This window comes from Vulpes vulpes, chromosome 11 (genome assembly GCF_048418805.1).
Source record: "Vulpes vulpes isolate BD-2025 chromosome 11, VulVul3, whole genome shotgun sequence".
Lineage (NCBI taxonomy): Eukaryota > Metazoa > Chordata > Mammalia > Carnivora > Canidae > Vulpes > Vulpes vulpes.
In genome coordinates this window covers 51371396-51384134 of record NC_132790.1, presented here as the reverse complement: position 1 = coordinate 51384134, position 12739 = coordinate 51371396, and the positions used below count along the sequence as shown (strand labels likewise).

The window sequence follows — 12739 nt, the reverse complement described above, 5'->3', positions numbered from 1 at the left end:
CTTTATCTTGCTTAAACAGCCTCGACTATATCTTGGATGCTGCCTCCTGTTGACAAAACTCTTTCTGGAGTGCATTAATGGCCAAGCTCCCAATTTCACTACCTGGGTAAAGTCTTGGAGGCTGTTTCTATGAGTTCATCACTGGAAGCTGGTTGAAGGGCATCACCAGTTATGCTGCACCTGCTGCTTTGATAATTGCTGGCAGGTGGAGGGAGGAGGAGCCTCCACGTGTCTGCCTATTATATCCAGCTACTCTTCCCTTGTACTTGCTAATGTACCACTGCTTAAAGAACCCTCCTGTCCACAAATTTGGATGAATACCAGGCAGATGAGAAAATGGATATGATGCAGCAATTGCACTACTAGGTATTTATCCAAAGGATACAAACATAGTGATGTGAAGGGGCACATACACCCCAATGTTTATAGCAGCCATGTCAACAATAGCCAAAATATGGAAAAATCCCAGATGTCCATCAATAGATGGATAAAGAAGATGTGGTATGTATTACAATGGAATATTATTCAGCCTCAAAACAAACGAAATCTTGCCATTTAAAATAATGTGGTTAAGACTAGAGGGTATTATGCTAAGTGAAATAAATCAGTTAGAGAAAGACAAATACCACATGATTTCACTCATATGTGAAATTTAAGAAACAAAACAGGGGAAAGAAAATAGGGGAAAGGAAGGAAAAATAAAATAAGATGAAATTTGAGAAGAAGGCAAACCATAAGAGATGCTGAACTCTAGGAAACAAACTGAGAGTTGCTGGAGGAGAGGTGAATGAGGGGTGGGGTAACTGGTGAGGGACATTAAGGATGGCACATGATGTAATGAGCATACCAGAAAGTCATGCCAATGTTAAACTGGAATCTGATATTTCAAAATAAGCTAAAAGCAACTGAGAAAAGGATAGATTCTATGAGAGAACAACATATATCAGAACTGGGGAAAAATCAGAAGCAATGTAATTTGAGAATAGAAAGAGATACAAAAGGAACTTGGGAAAGAATTAGAAAGAAAGAAATTTCAAAAATTAAGGCTAAATCAGAAGGGACACAGTGGGTCACACCTCAAGAGAAACGTAACATGTAAAATATAAGCGCGTGTTAAATTAAAAATGCATGAATATGTCAATTTAAATGAAATTCAAGAGCAAACAAAGTATTGTCAAGGCAAAGGAAATCTTGTTTGGCTCAGGGTGGGAAGGGCTCTGCCATGGAGAGGTCAAGGGAAAAGTACTTAGGTAATACATACACTCTGTATCTTGGGGGAGCAGAGATTCCAAAGTGAATCAAACCATAAAACTAAAGATTTGCATTTCACTGTTTGCATTTGAAGTGCTGAAAACATTCTGAAAGAAAGTAACAAATATAGACTAAAGAAAAAGAAACCAGGACATGTAAATAAAAGGACACTTTAGAGAAGAAAATAAGCAATGTGTAAGAGTAAGTACTAAAACTATGATTTAAGAAAATTTTCCTGTAATTAATGTTGAAAGGGTACACCAAGTACCTGGGAAAATTGACCCAAATGACCAAATCCAATATAAATTATAGTAAATCTACTAAACTTTAAAGGAAAACAAACAAATATAAAAGCACCTTTGGTTATTCAGGAATTAAAACAAAACAAAACAACCTGAATCCTAAAAAGAATATGAAAACCAGATTATCATTAGACTTGTCAATAAAAATGCTTAACACAGAAGCAAGTAGAGTGAGGTCCTGAAGATACTCAAGGCACTAAAACGTGAATTGAGGATTTTACACCTAGTCACTGACCTCCAAGTTACCAAAGTCAAAATGACTTGGCAAAACCTCAAAGCATGGTCTCTGTTTCTGTCCTGAGCACACATTGTACATATGCATCATTTAAAAAAATAACCAAAAAGGAGTATTTCAAACACAGAAATAAGAAAAACAAACAAACAAAAAATCTTTCCTGGTTCCGTAAGATTAGAATCCTACATCCATGCACATAATAAAAACATATAATTTTCTGGAATGTCCTTCATCATGATAGCTTGTAACTCTTCATACATATCTATATAAACAAACAAATATATACAGTCCTGCGCCAAATGTTCCTTCCTTGGTGCACTCTTTTCTTTGGGAAGATTATGTATCCCAGGCAGCTGTCCTCACTTGGGTTTCAATAAAACTCCTTAACTCTCTCTTTAAAATTTTTAAAAAGGTTTGTTCATTTTGTGTCAACACCCACAAAAGTCTTCTTGCCAAACAAAGCAAAATGAAACAAAGCACAGCCTTATTTTAATCAAATCACTATATCTAACTACCAATTATAGGAAATTCAGAGGACAGGGGAACATGTCAAATGACATCATTGTTGTATGCAATCAGTAAAATCTAGAATGTGGACAGCTCTACAGGAAGAATGATCAGAAAATGTTAAGAATTAAGAAACAGAGAGAGAGTGCAGTGGATATTCTATAAATTAAAGAGACTTAGAAGACATAGCAACTAATTGTATATATTAATCTTATTTGGATCTAAACAAATGAACTGACATGTTTTTATATGTAAATATGTATACACACAAACATATTTGTACATAAAGGTCTCTCAATATTTATACAAATATTCATATACATTTCTATATCAGACATTGAAGGAATGAGAGCACTGGCTAGATATTTGATGACACTAAGGAGTTCTTGTAATTTTTTTTAGGCATTGTTAATTTTTGAAAGCATATGATGAGGATTTTAAAAAGCTACCTAAAAAAAAAAAATAAAAATAAAAAGCTACCTAAAAAAAAAGAGCTATCTACTTGTAGAGGTTCATATTGAAATATTTTCAGACTTAATAAATGATGTGATGTTTGGGACTTGTTTAAAAGCCATCTGTTTTGGGAGGAGGAGTGAGCAGCGTACAGAGAAAACAAGATTGGCCATGGGCTGATCATGAGAGAAGTTGGTTGATGGGTACATGGGGTCCATTTTCCACTTCTTTCTACTTTCACATAGGTTTAAAGTTTTCCATAATAAAGAGTCTTTAAGAAACCAACAGGTGAAGATGTATAAGAAAGATGTAGCCAGAGGGAAGAGCATGAGGCCAGGCAAAGGGGCAGGACGCATGCAGGTAGCTTTGGAGCAATTCTGGCAGAGGAGAACCAGGAGATTAAGTTGAAGGTGGATGAGGGGCTTTATTATGAGGATTTTGAATGTCAATATACAGATAAACTTCACTTTGGCAATGGGCATTGTGTAAGAAAGGCCCTTGAATGGAATGTGATAAATAGGGAGGCAGCTGGGTCTGTGGACAGCATGGAGGATGGGTACAGGATAAAGGGCACCAACACTGGTGGTCTGGCTCTGATGCACAGCGCACTCACTCTACGCATGTTCAGCAGGCCTCAGGGCAATGGGGAGGGGCCAATGTCTTGCAGAAACCCTCAGGGTGGCATGAATCTGGATATCACTGATTATGATTCCTGGGTTTTGCGTTATTTCATCCCCTTGACAAACTGATCATAAAGAGGCAATAGGAGTAGTGATATCAGTGGCCTGAGGATTCTTAACCCCCAGCTCCTGTGCTGCTGCTGTCAGAGCAGATGATGAGGCCTCCCGGAGGGGCCCAGAGACCTTGCCGAAAGCATTCACTTCTCATAGTGAGTCCTTCCTATTTTCTTTGAAGATTTTATTTATTTATTTGAGAGAGAGAGAAAAAAAGCACAGAGGGAGAGAGAGAAACAGACTCCCCACTGAGCAGAGAGCCCAAGGCAGGGCTCAATCCCAAGACCTGAGATCATGAACTGACTTGAAGGCAGATGCTTAACTGACTGAGCCACCCAAGTGCTCCGTGTGTCCTTCCTATTTAACTGAAGAGTTCCTGCTTGGGGGTGTCTGCACAACACAGGTGTGTATGACCATTCTCCCAGTTGTGGGTGGTTTTCCACTTTTCAAAAGACTCTGTTCAGCTAGGTTTGCAAATAACATACAGGGTTTCTACACTGAGGTGGCTGTGTGTCCTGGGGCTGTCTCCCTGAAGTCCTGGGAGAGCTCCAGGGCCAGGGGCACAGTGCTCACTGCACAGCCCCCATGACCCAGGAGCACTGAGCTGGATCTCTGGGTCGCCCCCACTCCCAACAGACAGGGCAGCCAGCAGCCTTTTTTGCTAAGGGAGGTCTCTGAGGATCACAAGCTGAGTACTGACTGCAACTCATTCACTTGTCTGGATGCAGACTGGGGCTCACCGAGTGAGCCGGTGAAGGCAACAAAGCTGGTCCCAACTCCTATTGCTACTCAGGTCAAAAAGACAAGGATTTGCCCAAAACTGTTTCTGAATAATTCATGGAAAAATAGTTGTGAATACCCTCCCAGATAGAGGAGCCACCTAGGAAGAAAGAACAGCCAAAATGGGTAATAATGAGGAAGAGAGGTGGGGCACAAAAATTGGGAGCACTGCTCAGGGTAGAGTTCTTGATCCCCCTGGACCATTTTGTTGCTGTTTTTTGTCTGTTTGCTTTATGTTTGATTCTGTTGCCAATAAACCGACTTTCAAAATCACTCTCCACAGAGCTCATCCCTCCAAGTTTAGAAGACACTCTCAACTGTTTACTCCTCCCTCTGCTGCCTGCAGTCACTAGTTCTGTGGTCAGACCTCAGAGATACCCCTCAGATGCAGGCTGCCTAGAAAACTGTCCTCAGCTGGTGGCCAGACCAAGGTCTCCCAGGCCAGGCAGGAAATGCTGTCTGTCTCAGGACAGCTGCAGGCTCCTGATACCTGCTGTCTCTGTCCCTGCCAACGTGTGTTTCTATGCTACCACTTCTAATTTTTCAAAAGACACTGTGAGTGGGGATGTTTATGAAAAATCTCCAAAATGTGTTTATATTGGCTCATCTTTGTACACACATTGTGAATGGTGCTCTCTGTGTTGACAAATACTATTGCTCACTAAGTCCTTCCCCACTGTTGGTGTGAGGGTTGGGATTGCACTGAGACCTGTGATGATGGCTCCTCTTCTGGGAGGCTCATGTGGATCTACTGTCCATACACCAGGCTTCAGAGTAGACTGTGAGGCCTGATGTCCCATGTCTCACTTTCCTGAAGGCAGATTTATGCTCTGACCTGGCCTCTGCAGGTATTAAGCTCACTGGGCCTGTCACCCCCTCCAGTCCCTGCTCTCCTCTCCCTGGATTCCTGCTAACTCCACAAGTGGTCTTTGCCACACATCACCTCCCCAACGGGTCATTGTCCAGGTCAGACCTCTGTGAGATCGCCCACAATGCCCACCCTGTGATTCACCTTGGACAGAGCCTTGCCTCAGCTGTTCTGTGAGCTCTTCCAGGTCAGAGATTCACAGTCCCACCATCCTTGCAATCCTGAAGATGAGTCCGGGACCATCCATCCGGTCCACAAGGGCTTGACAAATAACTAATGATGTTTTGTCAAAGGAGGCTGCAACAGAGCCCTCAAATACATGTGACAAGAACTTCACTGATGGAAACAAAATGTTCTTCTTTATCCATTGAGAGAAATTACCTATAGAGCAGCTAACCTAAGAGGTGGGTATTTTAAGAACTCATCTGTCTTACACTCAGTTATTGAATGCTATGGCTTTTCTTGATTTTTATATAATCTTTTCACTTAAGAAGTTATTGCAGCCAGAAATTCTATATCGTATGGGGGAAAGCATATTTCCACACATTTGGTGATGAGGGTTCAATTTTCATCACATATTTTCCTAGAACTTCCCTTGGCACAGAGAGCAAGCATTCTGTTCTCCTCTAGAAAGTTTTTGCACATAAGTCAGCAATAAACCAGCAAACTACATGAATCCTTCTCCCAAGCAGGTAATGATTCCCATCCCACCCCATCCCATCCCTATTTTAATTAAAGATAAATGATGCCTACAGATAATAGAAGCACTGTTTTCCTATGAGTCTGGATGCTGAAGGCTTTCTAAGCTGGACCAGCAAACACTTGCCATCCGAAGCAACAATGATCTCTCAGTGTCTGAAGTTGGAGAATCAGGCTCTGGGGGGTGGGGTGGACGGAAGCCAGCTGTCCAGAGCAGATGATATCCTGAGCATAGGTGGCCTTGAAAAGCTTCAAAATGGAATTTGAATTCCCTCCCCCAAAACCAGGGAAGAAGGAGGTCAGCATGTATTTAGCACCTAGCATATGGTGAGCATGTACCAGGCATTTCCATGTATCCACCTGACAGGCATTTAGTGGGCACAGGAGAAAGACTGTCTGTGAATAAGCACTAAACTGTACCCAGTGCTCTAGGCAAGGACAAGCCTGCCTTTAGAGAATACACAAGAAACTGGGTGCAGTAACCCAGGCTGAGGATTTAGAAAAAGACTCCTGTGGAGCTGTCATTAAAGGTTAAGACCTGAATGGTGAGGAGGAGTTAGGGGGTCAAGGCAGAGAGAAAAGGGAGATGTGTTCCTGGTGTCAAATGCTTTGGGGCTGGAGGCAAGGAACCAGCAGGACAGAAGGCAGTGCAACTGAATGGAGCAAGGGTTGGAAGAGACAAGAGGGTGAGGATGGTGGCAGGAGCACTGGAACCTATCCTGACAACCTTAGGCAGCTAGTGAGATGTGGGATGGAGACGGAAGCCCTGGAGGTGTATCTGAGCTGGCTGGAAGCAGGAATCCCAGCTGAGGGGCTGGTGGCCTCAGAAAGGGCCATGAATGGAGAGATGTATGCAGTTCTGGAAGTATGTCGGAGGCAGAGTCAACAGGCCTGACTGCTTCCTTGGATATGTACAATGAGGCAAAGGAGTGGGGAATGTGGGGATGAAGCACCTCTCCCTCTGGCCCAGACCCCTGGTGGACTGAGAGGCTATTGCCAAAGTAGGAAACAATGGGTGAAGGATGGATTTGGGAATATTGGTGGGATGATGATGAGTTCACATTTACTAGATGAGCTAAATCCATGGGTTCCCCTGCCCATGCCCTGGTTCCCATCATTCCAGAGCTGATGACCCCATTTTGGCTATCACAGGCCACGTCGGAGGAATTAAAGCCTATGGTGCAGTGTCAACTGATGACAGATGGGAAGTTGATGGATGAATACTCAGCATCTTTGTCTCTTGGTGGGACAGTCTGAGGCAGGTGTCCTGCACACTCTCTCAAGGCCCTAGCAGGCCTGTTCGCCCAGTAGCCGAGGGGTTATCTTGATGTGCAATGCACCATTTTTTGGCACTTTCCATTCCTGTCTCACTTCCACTCTCCTCTACTGGTCCTCTTGAATTCTTATCTTGGGGCCTGTTTCTTGGGGAAGAAATCTAAGGCATCAGAGTATTGTCCAACAAGCCTTTGAGGTGCTGCCATCACTTCTGTAGAGACAAGAGAACCAAATGAGCCACTTTGTATTCTACAAGCTCACAAGTCTATGATATTATTGAATGGCTGAGCTCATTTCCTTGTCAGTACTTGCAGAAGAGGTACCTATTTGCCTTTACATACCCAAACAGAAGCCACCTAAAGAGATGGAAGCCCTCCTAGGCCAGCCAGAGCAAAGGGTACCATGCTGGTTTGGATGAACATGTTTTAAAACCAAAATTAAAAATAGACTTATGAAAGTCAATTCTCTTTGAAAAATCAGAAGCCGCCTTATTACAGGGATGGGGTGTGTGGGATCATTCCCACAGGCCTCGTGTTCTTGGTCCCCAAGAGAGGGATTCCTCACTGCTAATTGATAAATTTGCAATCTGGCTACTGAGAACAGTCTCAGGTAGGATATTGTAAGCCTGACCTCTAAAAGATGGATTCTCTCATGAGTTGGGAATCAATTAGGTTTTCTGGCCTCTCACACACAAGGTTAAGACTGATTCGTCAACTCTTTGTCAAGAAGATAAATGCCCCCCCAAAATTTAAAAAGTAAAAAATAAAATAAGATAAAGAAGATGAATGCCCCCAATGGCCTCAGGGATTCAGAGACCATGTCTCTGGTGGTATCCTTCATATTCTACAAGGTCATCAATCCTCACAGTGAATGATCTAAATACAACCAGAGAGGATATGTCAGTGAAGGAGAGGAATGGGTGGAATTTGAACCCAGGTGTATTGGTCTCCTCACTCAGCTAGAGTCACAGTGACACATCACCTGAGAAGCTGGGAAGACTGCAGACTGAAGGCCCTCACCATCTGCTCTCACATCTGAAAGGTATGCAGTATTTCAGGAGGATTACAATTCTGCTGCTCTCTTTTGTTATCACTAGTAGTTTTATTCATTCAAAAAAATAGCAGCATTATTCAGATATATCACACACTATAAAACTCACCTAATTTTTGAAGTGCACAATTCTGAGAGTTGTAGGATATTCGCAGAATTGTGCAACCCTCACTGTTACCTAATTCCAGAACATTTTCATCATTTCATATCCAGTAAGTAGTCACTCCCATTCCTCCCTCCCACAGCCCCTGCCAACCACTGATCTACCTTCTGCCTCTATGGATTTGATTATTATGGAAATTTCATATAAATGGAATCATACAACATATGGTATTTATGTCTTCCTTCTTCCACTTCACATAATGCTTTTCATGTTGTTGTATGTATCAGAACTTCACTCCTTTTTATGGCTGAATGATAATCCATTTGAGGGATATACTGCATTTTGTTTACTACTTCCACTGGGGGATGGTTGTTACCACTAGAGTCCTGTGTTACAGGGAGCTAACTTTTACATTTTTAAGTGGTTGAAGAAAAGAAGTATATTCCATCAATCAAATGATTGATCTCTTTTGTTGAATGGTTGATAAAAGAGTACATTCTTCTTCCAGCAAATATATCATGAGATTGAAAGTGTCTTAAAAACAAAACAGGGGATCCCTGGGTGGCGCAGCGGTTTGGCGCCTGCCTTTGGCCCAGGGCGCGATCCTGGAGACTCGGGATCGAGTCCCACGTCGGGCTCCCGGTGCTTGGAGCCTGCTTCTCCCTCTGCCTATGTCTTTGCCTCTCTCTCTCTGTATGACTATCATTAAAAAAAAAAAAAAAAAAAAAAAAAAAACAAAGCAAAACAAACCCTCAGCCTGCACCTCTGGAGTGAGGAAAAGGCATTTCACATATGGCTGGGAACACAGAGTGACAGACAACATAGATGTTTGGAAGCAGAGGCGGGGTCTCTCAAACATTAGCTGGACCAGAGAAGCCTCACTGGCAGGCAGGCCACGTGACCTGCTGATGGAGAAGACACTGCGGACTGAGCCTGCCTCCTCCCTGTGAAATAGAACATGCAGACACTCGAATATAGAAGATGCTTTTGTAGATCTGAGTTTCAAGTCAGAATAAGGCAGCCCATGCTGCAGCCAAAGCCGCCACTATGAACAGGATCTGAGCAATTTTATGTTCTATCTGCTTCTACCCCTTACAACATACATCATTTTTAAAGAATCCTAGCATGCTCCACGAGGAATTATACATTATGAATACGGTAGAATTACACATGGAGAAATTGGGATTATACATTACAGGTTGCATTTTTCTCAAACTTGTCTCTAATGTTTAATTGATGCTTTGCTCTTAGGAAATAACTAGAAAAAATAAAATGTAAGTTTTGAGAACCAATATTGTAAGTATAGTGATTTCCAAACAAAGGCATGGACACAGAGGACAAATGGAAGTACTCTGTCTCACTTTTTTTTTCCTGAGTCTGTAACAATTCTAGAATAATTCTGTCTCCTGCCCCCTCCCCCCTCCACATTCCCCTCCCACAGGAAGATTTAAAGATCTGTACTGTTGAGCTTAGGATTTGCTTAGTGTGGAGTGTTTTTACAAAGTAGGATCTAATATCTGTACCTCTGCAGCTGATTAACAACCTCATATGCCAAAGATTTTGTGTAGTAACAGTTACATTTAATACATAAAACAACTTTTAGGAGCAGCATCTCCAAGTAGAAACAGAGCAAACTATGCAACTGATGTGGAAAATTAACTAATTAGCAGATTAAGCCAGGATGCTTCGGATGTCTGACAGGCATGGATTGCTTCTAACACTTTTAATCCCTTCTCATACAGCTCAATTAAGGAAACCACTAGGGCACCAGGTGCTGGGTCTTCCCTACACCCCAACACTGTTAGATACCTTTTGTATAAACAGAAATACTTCCCTCCTGCTAAGCAAATGATGTATGTGTTTCTGCCAGTGCCCAAGTGTTGAGAGAAAAGAGCTGCTTGCAAATCCTCATTAAAACAATTAAAATTTGCCTTTGGCAGAACACATAGAAAAGCCTGTGATTTGGCAGTGGAAACAGTTAATGAAGCATTCAGAGCCAGATCAGTTATTGTTATTTAACATTTAAATGGCACATTACAATTGCAGAATGCTGTACCATGGAACTTATCACTTTTGGTGACCTGGGACTTCCTGTACACAAGGCCAATCCAAATGTCTACTAGTAAGTAAGGCTTTGTCACAGTACCGCCAAGAAAGAGTCTGCAGGAATTCTAAATCTGGTTCATTAATAATCAGGGAAGTGCAGAAGAAATGCTGTGATACTGGAAATGAGAAAACCTGCATATTAGGGTTCTTGTTGCCTATAAAAGCTATGCCAACTTGCTTTAGCTTTGTGAGTCTCCATCTCAGTTTTAAGGAATATGTTAAAGGAAGGTGGCTTCCTCACCAATAGCACCTACATGTCCACCTCTACCAGTTCTATCACACTCATCACCTTTAGTAATGTCATCATCCTACAATCACTACCACTGTCTTCACCACCACTGCCTTCACCACCACCACCACCACCACCACCACCACCACCACCACCTCCATTACTAAAAAATCAACACCACCACCATTATCATCATCACCATCACCATTACCACCACCATCATCTCCATCATTGCTACACTACAATCATGACCCCTACCATCACCATCATCACTGCCACCACCATCACCACCACCATCATCTCCGTCACTACCATCACCACCACCACTACCACCATCATCATCATCACGACCATCACCACCACCACCATTTTGACCACCATCATCTCCATCACTGCCATGACCACCTCTACCTTCCTTACCTTCACTAAGACTTCACCATCTTTATCACCACCACTATCATCATAACCACCATCACCACCATCATCATCATCATCCTTAACACTAATACTACCACCAAGAATTGGCAAACTGTAGCCCACAGGACACATCCAGCACACACGTTTGTATGGTTCACAGGCTAAGAATGCTTTTTACGTTTTTAAGTGGTTGAAGAAAAGAAGTATATTCCAAGACACATGAAAACCATAAGAAATTAAAATGTCAGTGTCCACAAGTAAAATTTTACTGAACCACACCCACATCCATTCGTTCATATATGCCTATGGCTATTCTGCACTAGATAGGCAAAGTTGAGTAGTTGTGCAGAGGCCATATGGTTTGCAAACCCTAAAATATTTATCTGGCATTTCACAGAAAAAGTCGACTAATTCCATAACCTCTCCCATACCACCATTACCACTACCACCACCAAAAATCACTGCCATGACAATCAACCGCAGTGACATCCCCTTCCCCAACACACACACACCACTCTATGGTTTGGAGATATAGAGGCTACACATGTGGTGTCGAAGAATTCAGTGAGAAGACTGTGAATGTGGATACATGCTCAAGCAAGAAGTCTTCCTTCCCACCAGTGAGTGAGAGAGACAGAAAGCCTTGAAGTTATTCTTGTCTCTAAAATTCTTGTGGGTAACCCATTATTTCTGGAGGGTGCTAGGGTGACTTCACCTCTGCGAATTTCTAACCACAAGCCTGCAGTAACACTTGGATTTCACACTCTAAATGCGCCTTGAAAAATGCAGTTGAACACTTCGTTTGGAGTGTTTGGGACAGAAAGTTTTGCACCCTACTTGGTAGAGGCAAATGAAAATCCTTTCTGGAAGAATGTGTTAAAGACAGGCCTCAGAAAATGTCCATAGACACTGTTAAAAAAAATCTCAGTTTGAAATTAAATATTTAGGAAATAAGCCACAATTAACAAGAGAGAGAAAAAATATCACCAAATTAGATCTCCATGACTGCAGCTATTGATACTATCAGATAAAGTTTATAAAATAAACATGCATAATATGTTTAGAAACAAAGGACTGAGAACCCTAGAAATAAAAAATACATTTGTCAAATTAAAACCTCAATGAACAGAGTGTTCCTTGTAGCATTATAGCTGACTAGATGCTCTGAGGGCTCCCTTACTACAAAATAAAACCCTGGATTAGAACACACTTTGAGATACCACTGGTTGAGAAAGAAACAAGATTACCACCATCCCATAAAACATTACTACAAGGGGCAGAATTGCACTGATTTAAAATGCCAATGGTAACAAGGATAGTAAATTATATAGTCTTGGTAAAGACACAAGACAAAGATGTTGAGACTGAATCCCCATGCTCAGCTAAGATTTTTTAATGGAAGTTCTCAAATCCAAGCATGCCTTAGAATCACCTGGAGCGATTGTTAACCATAAAGGTTGCTAGGCTTCACCAGCAGAGTTTCTTAATCACTGTGGAATGGTAACAAAATTTTTCGCTGCTAAGAAGTTCTGGGTAATTCTGATGTTGCTGATCCAAGGTCTAGACTTTTAGAATCCTAATTCTGAAGGTTCTGACATAGTGTTAAGTAGCCCCTGGCTATCACAGAAATAGAATCAAACCTCTGTGGTGAAAACTCCCCAAATTTAATCACATAATAAAATCAAGCAAAGAGCTGACAATTGAAGATCAGTATGCACAAAAGACTGCAT

General features: G+C 41.9%; 1 protein-coding gene across 6 annotated transcripts in view; it reads right to left on the bottom strand.

The window, feature by feature from the left end:
* Positions 1 to 12739, bottom strand: part of SYNDIG1 (synapse differentiation inducing 1) — a 186349-nt gene that overhangs the window by 108390 nt on the left and 65220 nt on the right. Inside the window, exon 1 of one of the 6 annotated variants that reach the window (XM_026016375.2) lies at positions 5884 to 7315. The exons of the other annotated variants lie outside the window; for them this stretch is intronic. The gene's annotated coding sequence lies outside the window, so the exon portion shown is untranslated. Of the gene's footprint in view, positions 1 to 5883; positions 7316 to 12739 lie in introns of those variants that run through there. 6 annotated transcript variants of the gene reach the window in all.